Source organism: Sturnira hondurensis, unplaced genomic scaffold, assembly GCF_014824575.4.
Source record: "Sturnira hondurensis isolate 20B ecotype Veracruz unplaced genomic scaffold, ASM1482457v3 Scaffold0017394, whole genome shotgun sequence".
Taxonomy (NCBI): domain Eukaryota; kingdom Metazoa; phylum Chordata; class Mammalia; order Chiroptera; family Phyllostomidae; genus Sturnira; species Sturnira hondurensis.
In genome coordinates, this window is record NW_028090025.1 from 3018491 (window position 1) to 3035300 (window position 16810).

Below are 16810 nucleotides of genomic sequence, written 5' to 3' on the forward strand. Positions count from 1 at the left end.
GGAGCTAGGTGATACAGCAATATAAGTGGTGAGTTTGGACAAAGGGCCAAGATCTGTGGTCATGCTGTCTTGTGCACCAGGACAAGGGTTCTGGACCGTAGTGGTGGAAACCATGGGAAGCTTGGACGGGAGACTAAGTTCACATGTTCGTTATGGAAGGATTTCTTTGGCCGCTGTGGATAATAGATTGTAGGCAGCATCTTTCAAATGTTTTTATCATTAACCACTGTAGTAAATCCATTTCACTTTGTGTCCCAGTATAAATATGTATTTGTGTATATATTGTGTATGTTTATAACAGGACTAATAGTTTCATAAAATAATCCTTCACAAAGTACAGCACACTTTACATTGCCAATTCTCCTCCAATGTTTTCTTTTCTATTATTTATTGAAGTGACTGCAACACACTAAATATATATCCCCACCCAGTTCTTAAATGTACTACTACGTGTGGGGGCGACTTTCCTCGAAAGTCCCCCTGTGTGCCACAGATAAAAGTAAACACGACAGAAACGTGATGTGATCTGCTTGGAGAGGAGAGGTGGCCAGTTTCCCAGAGGAAAAAGGCCTTGAGCAGTTGCCAGTTTCTTAGGGGGAAAAGGCGTTGAGCCCCTTCCTCCAAGGGCTTTTATGGGTTGTAATACACAGGAATACACGGCAGCAAAGGATCAAACAGTAGATAACATTTCAAAGAAATTTGAGGGCTTAGTCTGAGTTGGTGTCTGTCAGGATAGGGGGTTTTGCAGAAACTTTGGGAGACATACTCATTTCCTGCTTGGACCCTTATCATATGAATGAAAGCACTCTTAGCAGAGCAGATTTCACAGGTTTATGAGGAAGTTTTTGTGATGCCAGATTTTTCCTCAGACACACTCTAGCAAGGCAAGGAGCTGCTCACCTCCCCACCGAGTATTCAGGCTTAATGGGATTAGAGCCAGGAAGCGCTTCTCCCAGAGGACATGGGGACTCAGGCTATCTCAAAGCCAGGGGGCCAGAGTCCATTGCTCTCTGTTGCATCCCCTCCGAGTCCTTCCATGATGGCCTCCCAAGTGATCATGTCTGGCCTAGGTTGCCCCTCCTCTGACGGGTCTTACCCATCAAGGACTTCCGACTATGCTTTGGGGGCAGGGAGGAAACTGAGGCAGCATTTGCTACCAGAGACAAGCTTTGTCTCCTGTGGCTAGCATTCCAGAGGTCTTTGCTCGCTCATCCTTAGCCACAGGGGATAGAGTTACATTTCCTGAAACCAGGCAGAGTGGTCCACAACTATGGAGCAGAGCAGAATTTCAGGTGAGAGACCGTGATGGCCCTAAGCAAAGTGAAAGCTGTAGAGGTGTTTGGGGTTTTCTGGTAGACTGGATGTTTGGTAAGAGAAACAAGGGAATTCTGAGTGAATTTTTATTTTTGTTTTTTCCTTGAACAATCAAAAGGTTATGCTTCTTCAAGAAGATATAGAGGGCTAAAGGCAAAATATGGTCAGAGAAGACATTTAGTAGTCCAGTCTTGGACACGTTCAGTTTAACCTTCCCATCAGGCTTCCAATTAGCAGTAGCAAGTGGACCTCTAGAGACACAAACCCAGAGTTTAGGAATAAGGACGAGGAAGAAAGAGTGTGAAGAATCATCAGCCAAAAGCCATTGCCTACATGATATCACATTGTGAGCAAGTGAAGATAGAAAAGAGCAAAGGTCCAAGATGCCCAGAGATATTGGACATACCAACAGGAAGATGAGAAGACTCACAGGGAGCCTGAGGAAATGAGAGAAAACCAGCAGAATGCGGCAGGTTAGAATCTATGTGAGAAGGAATATAATGGATAGGAATCAACTGCCACAGGTGATTTAAACGAGTTGAGCAATGAGAATTGATAACCATGGCTCCAGCACCCCAAGTTTTAAAAAATCTTTTTGAACCCATTTATATTTTAAATATTTACCTATGCTTGGGAAATGCAAAACATTATCTTATATACATAACAATAGAGTATTTTCATACATTTATCATGGAACTGAATTCTTGAAAGCTCATAATATGCCTTCCAGTTCCTGTATTTTGGAATTTGTAAACATTAATGTATATATTATTATACACACATCTATTGAATCTCTTCTCCTTATCTGCTATTACAGTGCTTCATTCCCAACGTCTGATGATATAAACTAAAAAACTATATTACACTCTGGGATAATCAATAGATAGGAAAAGGTGGTCCTTCAACAATGGATTTGCTCTGGACAAAGCATGTGTAGGGAAGGGGGCTGGGCAATACGAGGCAGCGGTACTCCGCAGATGAGGGTGTAAGTAGAAATTCCCCAGTCCACCTGTATGTGTCTGTATGTAATTCACACTAATTGATGCTATCAGATCAAGATACGTAGTTTGTTGTTAACTGGATATTGCTTAAACTTTGTATAAGTCTTGGTTTCTTCATTTATATGATTAGAGGTATATTACAATAAATTTTGTTGGTTGTTGTGATTATTCAGTGAGACAATGTGCAAAGCTCATAGTGGAGGTCCACTTACCTAAGACAATTCACCACTATTGTTCTTTTAGTTCCTTAAATGTACCAAAGCAATCCCTCACTCTAAGACCTAGGACAGATTGTTCCTTCGAGCCTCAGTGTCCCTCGCTAATCAACATCAGTTCACCTCTTTTTGTTTCCTGGAGAACAGTAATTCTCCAGGAAAATCCCCTGTGATTGCCTCAGACAAGTCAGGACCTCCACTTATTTTTCCACTTTTCCCTCTACCTTTCCTTTCCTTCTCACAGTTTCCAATTTTACATTATTTATGTAGTGATTTGATTAATTTATTTCCAGAACCCTAAGCTCAATAAGAGATTGTTTTTGTTTTGTGCACCATATGTCTAACATCTAGCCCAGAGTCTAACATTTCACCGATATTTGTTGAATGAACATTGAATGAATATCATCATTATTTTACTATGGTGGTAGTTGGGTGGTATATTTCCTTTAAGAATCTATTAAACTGCAATGAGAGCTGACATCTGCCACTTGGGACAGAGACAGTAGTCACCCCTCTGGTCCCTGTGAACTCCTGTCAATGTAAAGCACACGTCCTATTCTTATTGGCTTTTGTTTGCTGATTCAACTTTTTAAACTCCTTGTGATGACCCTGCTCAATTTTATTGTGCTCTTCTATATAGTAGTGGTCCCCAACATTTGTGGCACCAAGAACTGGTTCCATGGCAGACAATTTTCCACAGATGGGGTGGGCGGGGGGTGGTTTCAGGAAGATTCAAGTGCACTGTAGTCAAGCTCACCTGCTGCGGTGTGCCCTGGTTCCCAACCTACCCGACCCAGACCTACACTGGCCCGGAGGTTGGGGATCACTGCTGTATAGGACAAAAAGACTTGTTTTTAGTAAATATATAATTTCTACTGAAGTATATACAGACAGTAATGGAATATGTATTGACTTTCTAATATCATTTCTAGCATCCTTATTTATTATTTAGTACTGAAATTTACTTCTCTAAAGTTTTCACCAGCACTTATAACATAGTCTTTTAATAATTTCCTTCTTAGGGACCTAATAGTTTAGTCTTCAGAATTTGCTTTTGATGAGTCAATTTAACCTCAAAAATTTTCAATGCTCTATTTAACCATTAAAATAATTGGCAAAATATTTCTTTTTCTTTTAAGAAATAATTCATATTTCTCTCAGTGAGCAAATTCTTTGGAGCCATCATGAATTCAGATAAGTTTTGGAAATGCTGCAGAGGGCACTAGCAAGGCCATTTACTTTATTTTTTTTTAAGATTTTATTTATTTATTTTTAGAGAGTGGAAGGTAAGGAGAAAGAGAGGGAGAGAAACAGCAATGTGTGGTTGCCTCTCACATTCCCCAAACCAGGGACCTGGCCTGCAACCCAGGCATGTGCTCTGGCTGGGAATTGAAACTGGCAACGCTTTGCTTCACAGGCCCGCGCTCAATCCACTGAGCCACACCAGCCAGGCAAGACCATTTACTTTAAAAGTGTTCTGGAATCGGTGCCAGTAAAAAGTTCTTCCTACCTCCAAATCGTACATCGCACCCTGACAGAATCACAGTCAAATAATACATGAGAGTTAAATTATAGGAGAAAAATGTTCTACTTTGGAGCAAGATAAGAGTTGAGGAGACTGTCTTGACTATATTCTCCTTCAAAAAGGTGGAATTTAGAGTGGATTTAAGGAGGGGATTTAGGGAGGAATTTAAGGTTACTTTTATTTTGATGTGATATACTTTCACGTCAGTGTCTTATAGAAATATCTATAAATAACCTTTTATAGTTCTAAAAGTTTTATTTCTTGCATCCTGATAAAATCCAGATAAAAACAACTGTTCATACTGATGAATCTGCAGTCTTTTTGTTATCCAGTCCAAAAGATTAAGTTATAATAGTAATTTTTCTCATTTATTTCTTTTTTATGGGCCCAAATCATCTTATGACCACCTATATAATAACATAGTAATATAATACATGATTATATTATATACTTCATATAATAAAATAAATATAAGATTCTGTTACTTCAGATTAAAATAAGTAAAAATAGCTACAAAGAAGTACAGTTTTTCTTGTAAATACAGGGTAGGACAAAAGTAAGCTTACAGTTGTTCATATGAAAAAGAATATAATAATTAATAAATAATAATACAAGAATAAACTGTGTTTTGCATACTCACAACTATAAACCTAATTTTGCCCTACTGTGCATAGTGTTCTCAAAGAGGTGAGTCATTGCTTTTCTTTGATCTTTGGAGGAAGAACAATATTGTATCACCTTATGGAAGAACTTGCCTTCAGTGCATAGCATTCATTAAAACTATTGAGCACTCTTTTTACTGCTTTGCAGGATTGATTTAACAGCTTGCTTAAGTATTACATTGGGCATGCCATATATGCTATGGAAAAATGCATTTTTTCCATCTTCAGAGCACATTTAAAATGTTGCATTATGTATTTTTAAAAACAAATAAACAGAAGCTGCTGAGGCTTAACATTTGGGGCAATAGATTGTGCTGAAAAGTAATGAGAGTATGGCAGAATGGCAGAGTGGCCAGAAATAAAGAAAATATCTTAAAATTCATGGAGTATATATTTTTAGAGTTTTTATACTGATGATTTCAGATAACCTGTTAAGTGAACACACAGTCACTTCCTATGTGTCCTACAACACTCTGAAGTCAGAATGATATAACTCCTTTTAGAGGTGAGAAAACCGAGGCCATGAGAACTTAAGACCTTTCCATAAACACAGATTTCACCTTCAGTTCTGTTTGACTTCAAAGTCTGTACTTTTCTGTGTCTCCCAGTGAAAATGTGGCTACAGTATGGAACCTCCGGCTGAAATATTTATGAGCAAAGCCATTAATGACCTATGTAACCCAAATTAAAGCAGGGTATATTGTCAAATATTATATTAGTTATCTATTGCTGTCTGACAACTTACAACAATTTAGTGACTTAGAACAAAACTCATCTGTTTCTCACAGTATTACTAGGCTGGATGTCCAGGCAGAGCTGAGCTGACTTCTGTGCTCTGGGTATCTCCAAGACTGAATTCAGAGTGCTGGGCAGGGCTGAGGCCCCATCTGAAGCCTTGACTGTAGAATGATCTCTTTCCAAGCTCATGTGGTTGTTGGCAGGATTCAGGTTCCAAGAGTTGTTGAACCAAGCACTTCAGTTCCCTACTTGCCCTAGGTCCTGCTCAGTTCCTGCCTACAGGGGCCTCCTTATTCTGGATGCTTGCTTCATTAGAGCCAGCGAACGAAAGAGTATATTAGTAAGAATGAAATCACTGCCTTATGAATCCTTGGCATGGAAGGGACAGGCCACCAGCTTTGCTAGGCCAGCCTACATTCAGGAGGAGAGGATTACACAGGGACATGAATATTGGCCTGCATGGGGATCACTGGGGGCCATCTGAGAGTCTGCCCTCAATAGGTGTGCAAATTTAAATGCCTTTTTGTAAGAAATGCTAAAACAAGTAATTAAATTGATGAATTAATTCAAAAGCAATAAAAAGGTCAAAGTGTATCCGTAAAAAGTCTCTGTTAACATGGCTTTGATCATGACCTTGCCCTATCCTAAATGTGTCATGCGATCATTATCTCCTGTCACATGCCAGTAGAGTGATTGGCAATTATTAAAGCAGGAAAGAAAGCTCAACATTGTTTTTGAAAGTGACAATTCTTTCAGTTGTGTAAGGATAATTTAAAAATGATCTGTTTATTTTAGAATGCACAATATTTTTTCCTTTGACATGGAAATGAGCAACTCTAGAGAAAAGCCTGTCATACAAAAACTAGTTGACAAAATAATAATTTGCTTTAATTTATCTTCAGTATTTGTTGTGATAGAGATATTTAAGATGTTATTTAAAAGAGACAGCATAATCACTACTGAACTACTGGACAAGAAAATGAAATCTTTTAGCATCTCAGGTGTGACCTTAGGTTTTCTGTGTTCAACAAGGATTTATGTCTTGGCCAAATCAGAATATACATATAATTATTACTTTATTTACTCTGCAGAGTTCTTGTAGCCCACCTCAGTGGGATTGAGTTAATTTGGTATCTAAATAATTTCACTGCTGAAGGAGTGTCTGTGTGGGGTCGCATTTAAACTGATCCAATCATTTACTTTTGAGTGCAGACACATGCCAAGGTTTGTTTTATAAACTGTGTCACTACAGAAGACTGTAAGAGATTTCTAAAGATAAAAAGTAAAATTGATTATGTTAAGGCGAGTTAACAAAAGCAAATTTAAATTTATATTATTTTTTACTAGAGTTCTAAGACAATTTAGAAAGGAGATAAAACACATTTTAGACATTAAAAAGAGGTATAGTGAAATTTGATCAACCATATAATTTGCTGCCCAAATGCAGACATTTTTGAGAATAAAAGGGGATGTTAGGCATAGGTAATTTTAGTACATATGAACCAACATATTATTTTATTGTATTGGTTGGTGACTTATAAAAGAGTTACATACAAAAATCATTTTAATAAACTTTCTTTCTAAAATAAAAATGCATGCATATTAAAACAAAACAAACCCTCAAAAAGCCTTATATTAATTATTTGGATATTAAATACTAATGCAAAAATCATTATTCTTGATATGCATTTTATATGCTTTTAATTGCTATGTTAGGCACGTTTTTCTCAAATACTATGCTCTTGTTGTTTTTCTGGAGTACTTTTTAAAATACAGTCTTAATTTTTAAAAAAATATAATTGTAATCTTTATTAAAGATATGTTTTACATTTTCTGGTTTTATATTCATAAAATTTGAAAATATCAACATTTTAAATTAATTCTATGCTATACTATTTTTAAAGAGAAAATTTCTGTACAGGTGCTGAATTATCTGGGAAATTCATAGCAAATTTGGTTTACTGAAGTTTATGATTAATATAATTTTGTTTATATTTAAATGGGTAAATGTTTGAGTGAAAACACTAGCACATGTTTTTCTTTTCTTTTTTATATTTTGTTTAAACCGTACTCTTTGAAGAAATATTTTTGTAACAACATGTAACAATTTGTTATTTATTATCATTATAAATTTTGACAAGTTGAGGTACATCAAAATTGTAAGCTTTTCACATTTTATGCAATTCCGATAAAGAGACTAAATTTACCTAATTAAAAATGAGAGTTTCTTACCATGAGTGGAAATATTCCGAGGCTGTATACTCAAATATCAAAATTAATTTGTTCTGTTTTTCCTTGTTTCTATAAAGATGTTGTTTTATTTTTTTACACACTTTGTTTCTAAATGCTAAAAATACTCAAATGTACCAAGAACATAAAAAGCTGAAGTATATTTGGTGCTTCACTTATTGAATATGTTGGTTTAATTTTTCTATTTTATTTTGAACAAATATAGAACAATTTGTAGGCTTTATTTTAAGAAATGGTTCAATAACAGTAATATATTTGGAATAATTTACAAAGTAGTTCTTTAGAACTTAATTTTTTACTTATAGGTAACTTTCCGTATTTGTATCTATAAAGTACCTTATTATTAGAATTGAAAATGAATGAACTTAATTTAAAAGAATAAGAATAACACATCTTTCACTATTGACATAATTAATATCTAAAGATTTAGTTAGATTTCATGAATTTGTTGGAAAAAACTATTACTGGAACTGATTTTTACTGTGAAATATCTGGTGATATTGGGATTGTTATCTACATCTATCAATGTTAAATTCTGGTGACCTATACCTTGAAATTTTAGCATTAGAAATTACCCTGAGTACTCAAAGTGAGGGACCCAGACCAGAAGAATTAGTATCAAACAGAACCTTGTTAGAAAAAAAAAAGTATCTTGGCTCCAATTCAGACTTCCTAAGTCAGGAGGCTACCAATCATTGTATTACAAGCCTTCCAGATGTTTCTGATACATGATGAGTTTTGAGAACATCTGCCAAAAAACATAGTTAAAGACCATCCTCTCCCTGTTGATATTTATTCTGTAAATACAGATTTTTCTTAAAGTTTACCTAAGGTAAGCATAATTGTGTTGAAAAAAGTTTCTGAATAATTTATTTACTATTAAAAAAATTAGCTACTCTATTGAATAAACCATACCCCAATTTGCATGACTAATTGATAATAGGCTGAGTTTATGTGTGTTAATATGAGTAATTATGTGTGAAAAGCTAGAAATTAGAAGATTTGTGAATCATTTGTTAAACAATTACATGCATGAGACATAGTATGCAATTCTGATATATATACATATAGTATTAAGTTATCATAGACGATTAGCAAAATTTTAATTTTAGTGTCATCTTTATTATACATAACAGTGTTCTAAAATTGTTTAAAAGAAATACTATGATTTTCTTTTTTTTAAGATCTTATTTATTTATCTTTAGAGAGGAAAGGAAGGAGAGAAGGAGAGAAATATCAATGTATGGTTGCCTCTCGGAAGTCCCCTGCTGGGAACTGGCTTGCAACCCAGGCATGTGCCCTGACTGGGAATCGAACCTCGATCATGTGGTTCTCAGGCCTGCGCTCAATCCACTGAGCTATGCCAGCCAGGGCAGAAATACTATGATTTTCTTAAAGAGGTATCATGCAATGACTTTAGTTACTGTCATTTTATATAAATAATTCACCTTTGCAACAATAGCTACAAAAATGATATAATTATTGCATAACTTTTTTCTTTTTGTTTTCAAATTTGTTTTTATGTGGTCATTTGTATGACATGTTCATAAAGAAAGAATCAAAGCAGTTATCTAAACATTTTAATAAAAATCAAGGTTGGGATTTAAGATATTCTGTTATGTTTTATCTTCTTGATTGTGCATCTCAGGATTGTCCTATTACTTTAAACTCGGAGGGTATCGGTGGGGTGTGAAGAATGTCTGAGTGCTTCCAGGAAGTTTGGGAAGCCAGGGGCTTTGGAGTAACCAGGGTTCCGCAGGGAAGAGACACTGTGTGGGTATATTATGACTGTGGCATGGCCAGGGCCATGGAGTTTTTGAGGCACACTGGGTTGAGCAGACAAGTGAGGGGTACCATTCTCTTTCACCAGCTGGGTCAGTTCCTTCTCTCTTAAGCATTGTGTGTGTGTTGTGTTGTTTCGTTTCATTTTAATTTTGAGTTGTTTATTTTAAGGAAGTGCAGTAAAGGTTGGATGATTATAAATTTTTTAACATTTTACTATATTGTTGTGAATGCCAAAGTAAGTGCTCATTTATATGAACACACACATTCACACACACACACACACACAAATGTGAGCAAACACACATATGAATGTTCGAACACACATGCATACACACACACACACATTCCTATGCCCTTAAATGTTCTGAGGGAAATACCAGTAATCAAGACACTTGTGGGTATCAAACTATTTATTCTGCATTAACATGTCAAGTTTGCATATTATCAATAACATGTGGACATAATTTGTACCATGAAAAGCAATAAATAGAGAAAAATTAATAAGTTTCCAGTGAAGCAAAACCAGCTACAATATTTATTTATTCCACACAAAAACGATATTAGTAAGAATCACCATTTTAAAATACTTCCACTTAGTTTCAAGAAGTGTCCACGAGAGGGCATGCATGTTCTTAAACATTGCAGTTCACATTGTCCATTTATTCTACATTGTTTGGACTTTGAGGATGTTTATTTATGAATGAATTAGGCACAACTGCCAACATTTAAAATTTCATGTCTTTTTTTTCTGGGTTGAGGATAAAATCTCTGTTCTCTGAATCCTTTGCATAGCCAGAAGGAATCTGAATCTTACCAGTTCTAAGCTTTTGTGGTCATTTCTTTGGATAGCTGAAATAGTAAGAAAATATGTAAAAAGATAATCATTTTATTTTTTATTTTTTCAATTTTTTATTTAATTATTTTTCAAGTACAGTTTTCTGTCTATTACTCTCATCCCACTCCCCATGCTCCCCCCTCCCTCCCATTTCCACCCTTCTCATTTGTTGTCCATCTATCCTTTATAGAGGTTCATCTAACTCCCTCCCTTATTTCCCCTGAAATTCCCTCCCCTCTCCCCTCTGGTCACTGACAGCCTGTTCTCTATTTCAGTGACTTTGGTTATATTTTAAAAATATGGAACGCTTCACGAATTTGCGTGTCATCCTTGCGCAGGGGCCATGCTAATCTTCTCTGTATCGTTCCAATTTTAGGATATGTGCTGCCGAAGCGAGCACAGATAATCATTTTAAAAGGAGATGTACTGCATACTTCTTCCTTCAAAATGGAGTTTTGCCCTGGCTGGTGTGGTTCAGTGGATTGAGTGCCGACCTGCTGGTTCAGTTCCCAGTCAGGGCATATGCCTGGGTGGCAGGCCAGATCCCCAGTAGAGGGGCATGCGAAAGGCAACTACACAGTGATATATCTCTCCCTCCCTTTCTCTCTCCTTTCCCCTCTCTCTAAAAATAAATAAGTAAACTAGAACAGGGCAACTCAGTCGCTGGGTTGTGACGTTGTATGTGGGGGCGGAGTCAAAGAGCGACAATGGCTCTCACCGGTATTGCAGGGAAACTAAGTCGCTGGGTTGTGACGCTGTATGTGGGGGCGGGGTCAAAGAGGGANAGGGTGAAATATAAATTGCCCATTATTTCTCTGCTTCTACAACACTGTCAAGCTGATGGAAAAGAATGAATAAAAGGATCAATTATGTAACAGTGTATTAGCCACTCCAATTTTAACCACTTTTCAAGATGGCCATCATTTATGTCATAAGCCTTATATGCCAAACCTTGGATTATTTTTAGGATGCTGGAATTTTCTATATATAGGAAGACATTAATATTAAACTTTTTGATTCCCCTCCTTTCCATGACCACTAATTAGACTCAAGCCTGGGATAGGTTCTGAAGGCCTAACGTTGGAAATTGTGATAGGTTATTCTACTTGACAAATATGGAGCAAAGTGATGAATTTAAGACTTTGGGAGCTCCAAAAATGTAAGTGTAGGAAACCAATTGTTAATACTAAGTATTATTTAAAAATAGACTGAAACTCAGGCAGACTAGAGAATAGGTACATACAATGAGAGTAGAATCCTGGGTGATTAACTCCAATGACACAGAAGTGCCTGAGAGTTTTTTGTGTCGGTTGACATATGCATGCAATGAATGAATATATTAGTCTGGGTTACACATTTAGGGTCTGTTCAATGAGTTGGCAAAGCATTTCAACGTCCTCATTAAGGTTCCTTGTCCTTCCTCATACCTTAATATTAGGGGCACACAGAACAAGGGAGAGTCTTGGAGCATCTCTAGTTATTTTTCCCCTTCTTGTCATCTTTCAGGATAGAGGAGAGAAGAGGAAAATAAGGGTCAGGAAGAAGCCACTTAGTTACAGGCACTGCGTGGAGTTAGCAGTAGAAGTAGACACCCGTGGATGGACTCTGAAACAGCAGACTTTAGGAATGGTCCTCACGGCAGTCCTAACATGGTTTCCCCACTGGGGTGGCTGGCCCAGTATTTACAGCCAGCCGACAGATGTATGTGGTGTAGGTGGAAATGCAAACCAGAACCTTGACCTGTAATCCCAGTGGTTAATTAGACCCTCAAATATGCTTCTGGGGTCCCATTGCTTCCTTTAGTCGCTGCCATTTTCTTAATTGTTTTTATATGTATTTATGTGAAAGTATACAAAATGATTAATATCGATCAATTAATATTTATAACTTCCTGCTCTATAACCTTTACCCAGAAGTCATTTTTCACATACACATACACACACAATTTCACAGAACTCCCGAAGTGAAAGTATAAGCAAGATACACTCTTCTGAGAAACCCACCTCCACTACAGTGTAAGAGACCTGCACTAACTCTTCTGATATTACGTAACTTAAAATCAGAATGGCATTAGAGCATTTTAATTTAATTTTCTCATTAAGTGCTACTGATGGCATTTTGTAGAGTATCTTCCATAATTGCCCTATGTTATTTTACCTATCCTTACCAGGTCTTACTAAGGAGGCTTGTTTCCATGACACCTTGCAGTATATTTATAGTCATTTTTGGTCATTTTCTGTCATTCTTTCCTAATAGTCATAGCAGCTCGGTCTCCTTAAATGCTTTAAGCATTGGGATGGGATATTGAGGTGCTCTTGTGATTGGAAAGCAAAAAATAAAAAAACCCTCGTACATCTTCTTTTGCTGGCCTACTAAAGCACAAATATTGAAGAGCTTCCCCGAATGTTTTCTCTTAGACTCTCCCAAAACCAGAGGTGAAAGTGACCATAAGAGGGTTCTTTTGATAACAGACTATTTCCATTATGGGTTAAAATGCGGCCTCCACAAATTTGTATGTTGAAGTCTGCTATGGACTGATTTTGTACCCCAAAATTCATGTGTTGAAACCCTAATTCTCAGTATGATTGTATTTGGGGATAGGGCCTCTGAGGAGAAGAATGGAACTCCTAATCTGATAGGGCTGGTGCCGTTATAAGAAAATGAAGAAATACTCTCTGTATATACCAAGTGAGGGAGGATACAGGAAGACAGCATTTGCAACCTCAGAAAAGAGTTCTTGCCAGACACCAGAAGGTCTAGCACCTTGATCTTGGACTTCCAGTCTCTAGAATTGGGAGAAAATAGATTTCAGTTGTTTAAACCACCTCTCTAAAGTATTTTTATGGCATCTGAGCTCACTAATACAGTCTTACTACCAAACCTCAGAATGTGACTATATTGGAAATTCAGATCTTTAAAGAGGTAATTAAGTTAAAATGAGGTCATGAGGGTGGACCCTAATCCAACATGCTTATTGTCTTGATAAGAAGAAATTTAGGAACGGACACGGAGGACAGGCCATGTGAAGACACAGGGAGAAGGTGACCATCCACAAGCCTTGGAGAGAGGCCTCAGAGGAAACATTAACTGTGAGACATTAACTTTCTATAATGAGCCATTCACTATAGTGCTTTCTTATGATATCCCTTGTATACTAACAGTTTCGGACAAAATTACAAATCTGCTGTCTAACAGAAGCATCAGTAACATGAAGAAGTAAAAACCTCAGAAAGACATGCCTCTGAGTTCATGGTGACTAATCTCAAAACCCTGCAGTCATTGGACCTTAAAGGTAATTGAAAGGAGGTGCTATATTTTCTTATTCCAAAAAGTTCTGAGTACTTACGGGAAGTTTACTGTGGCCTTTAGTCTATGACCTTCCGCGAGGCTGTTACTGACTTCAATGTTGCAAAGGCTTTGCCTTCCTAGAGCTGCCTCAGGGCTGACCAAGTGAAGGTCGTCAAGAACCAACACAGAGGGCAGAAGTGTAACCAGAGGAATCCACTTATTTAGTGTGGTGGATAAGATTATCTCAATTTTAAAAAAACGTCTTTTAGGCCTGGCTGGCGTAGCTCAGTGGATTGAGCTCGGGCCTGCGAACCAGACGATCACAGTTCAATTCCCAGTCAGGGCACACGCCTGGGTTGCAGGCTGGTTCCTTGCAGGCTAACTACCATTTCTCATGTACCTCCATGTACTAACCTATTAATTTCTTTAGTGGGGAAGGGATCTATGCCTAATTTTTGTATCACTTCTAGCACCTAGCACATAAATTTAAAAAATATGTTGTTTAATTTAATGAAGCAGAATATAACTGGCTGTCCCCATTGGAACGCCCTACTTGTTCCATTCTTGCCACTTTGCTGACTGTGTTAAAATCTTAGAAATATTGCTAGTTTGTTGTGCTTTACTCCTTCTTTCCTGTTTATTGCTTTTGTTTCTGCTCCCATTGTCCTTTCCAGGCCTCAGTTTGATGGCCAAGATCCATTCAGCGGGGGCCGTCCATTTCTGGACGAGGCCCTCTGGTTCATAATCAACCCCATGTATTATTCTGCTCTGAAAATTTCACATTATTTTCAGTGTTTTCATAGCAAAAAGTCTCCAATAACAGCATTTGCCCTGAGGTATCAATAATTTTAACAGTTTATTATATCTCTTCAGGTACATTTTTAGTTCAAAAAGAGATGCTTAAAGAAATACTTCCACAGTGAAATGAGTCTGCAGTATCACTAGCTTTGCCACCTGGTAATTATTATTATTTTTTTCCAAATAAGGTCATAATCACAGGTTCTGGAGATTATTTTATAAAGATTTTATTTATTTATCTTTAGAGGGGAAAGGAAGGAGAGAAGGAGAGAAATATCAATGTATGGTTGCCTCTCGTGAGCCCCCTGCGGGGAACTAGCCTGCAACCCAGGCATGTGCCCTGACTGGGAATAGAACCGCGATCGTGTGGTGCACAAGCCCTCGCTCAATCCACTGAGCTACACCAGCCAGGGCACCACCTGGTAATTAGACAGACTTTGCATGAGTCTTTGGCGGCTCCAATTTATGACTTAGCTTAACTACTAATATTTCCTCTCTTACTCTCACAAGCGTCCCATTTTGAATGGTGTATTATACAGTCACATCACGTAGAGACTATATATTTACAAGGGCAGTTTCGGCATACACAAAAACAACATTATTTTAAGGCCTCATTTATTTTATCACACTGATATTTTCTCACGTACATTTCTCACGTTGTTCACTGCTAGAGTTAGTATAAAAGCTGTAGAAATATTTTCCAGTATAATTTTAGTAAGTTATTGAACAAGTAACTGTTAATAAAATGGAAATTACTATTTTTAATTAATACCTTCAGGTGAGCAATTACTAAAATAGTAACTTATTAAATAGACTGCTAATAAGGAAAAGGGTGATACAATTTACTAAAGAGCTCAGGATAATTCTGAAAAGTATTTTTGGTGTGAAGTTATTTGTATGTTACATTATTAACAGATTTTCTCCAGTCCTGGCTACAGTTACTTACTTCCTACATATTTTAATAGTATTTCCTCACCTATCGATTTCTACATCCATTATGTAGTATTTTACAATAATTTTTATTGTTTTAGTCAAATATCTTAGAAAGTGCCTCTTCTTCGCTTTTTGTCATCTGTAATACCCAAAATTCTAATTGAGTTATATTTTGTAAATCATTTTTTAAATTTATTTATTTTTAGAGAGAAGGGAAGGGAAGGAGAGAGAGAAAGAAACATTGTGTGGTTGCCTCTCATGTGCTCCCTACTGGGGACCTGGCTTGCAACCCAGGCATGTGCCCTGACTGGAAATTGAAACTGCAACCCTTTGGTTTACACTCAATCCACTTAGCTACACCAGCCAGGGCTATTTTCTTTCATTTCTATCAACTTCTTTTTAAAATTCACATAGTTACATACAGATAAGGTTTTACATTGAAAAACGAAAATGAAAACAAAAAACCTCCTGAGTCATTTGGGCTGAATTCCATTCTTGAATTTTTTGGGAAGCTTGTCAGAGGATTATATCATTATATTTAATTTAGTCATCATTAACTTTTGCTGGCTGATATAAATATAACCCAATTTTTTAGCTATTTTATTTAATTGTCTTTGTTCTTTCTCTCCAGTTGATGGAGGATGCCGGGGCACATTAAGCAAGAAAGTTATTGAAAATTAATAGTATCTCCTTCCTTACCCAGAAGGAACGGGACTGCTAAAGAGGGCAGGCATTTGCTTCAGGTCATTTACCAATTGTCACAGCCTCATGACACAGACCTTTACAGTCCTGCTGCCTTCATCAAATATTGATAAGCTTGAATAAGTATAAAATCTGAGTAAACTAGCATGAAGCAAAGTGACTAAATCAGTGCCTTGGGATAGTGGGACGTTAACCTTCTTCTTCTCTTCTTCCTCCTCTTTCCTCTTTTTTTAATTAACAAAATAGCTCACATTGAAAAATAATTCTAGAATTTTTGAAAGTTGAATAATATATAGATCATAGTTAAGGGATCTTCCTCATTCCCATAAAGCTCTTTATGGTAACTAGAATATCAGAGTAACTTTAAATAGCTTTAATTAATTATTAAGTTAATAGGAATAACTGGATTCTATGATGTGCTTTCTTTCCCTCCCTCCATCCCTCCTCTAATTCCTCCCTTCCTTTCTGCCCCTGGACTTCTCTATACTCAGCCACAATGTGACATAGTTTTAGGTCCGAAAAATGAGCCATCATTTGTTCTCTAGGTGCTGCTGTCTGCTTCACCCTGCTCCCTGGGACCATGACTCCTCCATGGATTGTTCATCTGCCCTAGCTGGTTATATCCTCCCTGCAATCTTGGTATACTCATAATAGGATGTCAAAATAGAACTGTTTCATTCCAGATTCTTCCAAGGCCCCAGATAATGGATGCTACCTTTTGAAATGAGACTACAGACCACACATACATACAAACAGAGAAACAC

The 16810-nt window shown here is 37.0% G+C and overlaps 1 protein-coding gene and 1 non-coding gene across 3 annotated transcripts in view; one reads left to right on the top strand and one right to left on the bottom strand.

Annotated features, from left to right (window-relative positions):
- NALF1 (NALCN channel auxiliary factor 1) overlaps positions 1–16810 on the top strand; it is a 612383-nt gene that overhangs the window by 387793 nt on the left and 207780 nt on the right. The window lies entirely within an intron of this gene.
- Positions 10619–10725, bottom strand: LOC119002089 (U6 spliceosomal RNA). The gene has a single exon (XR_005069673.1). It is a non-coding gene; the product is annotated as a U6 spliceosomal RNA (small nuclear RNA).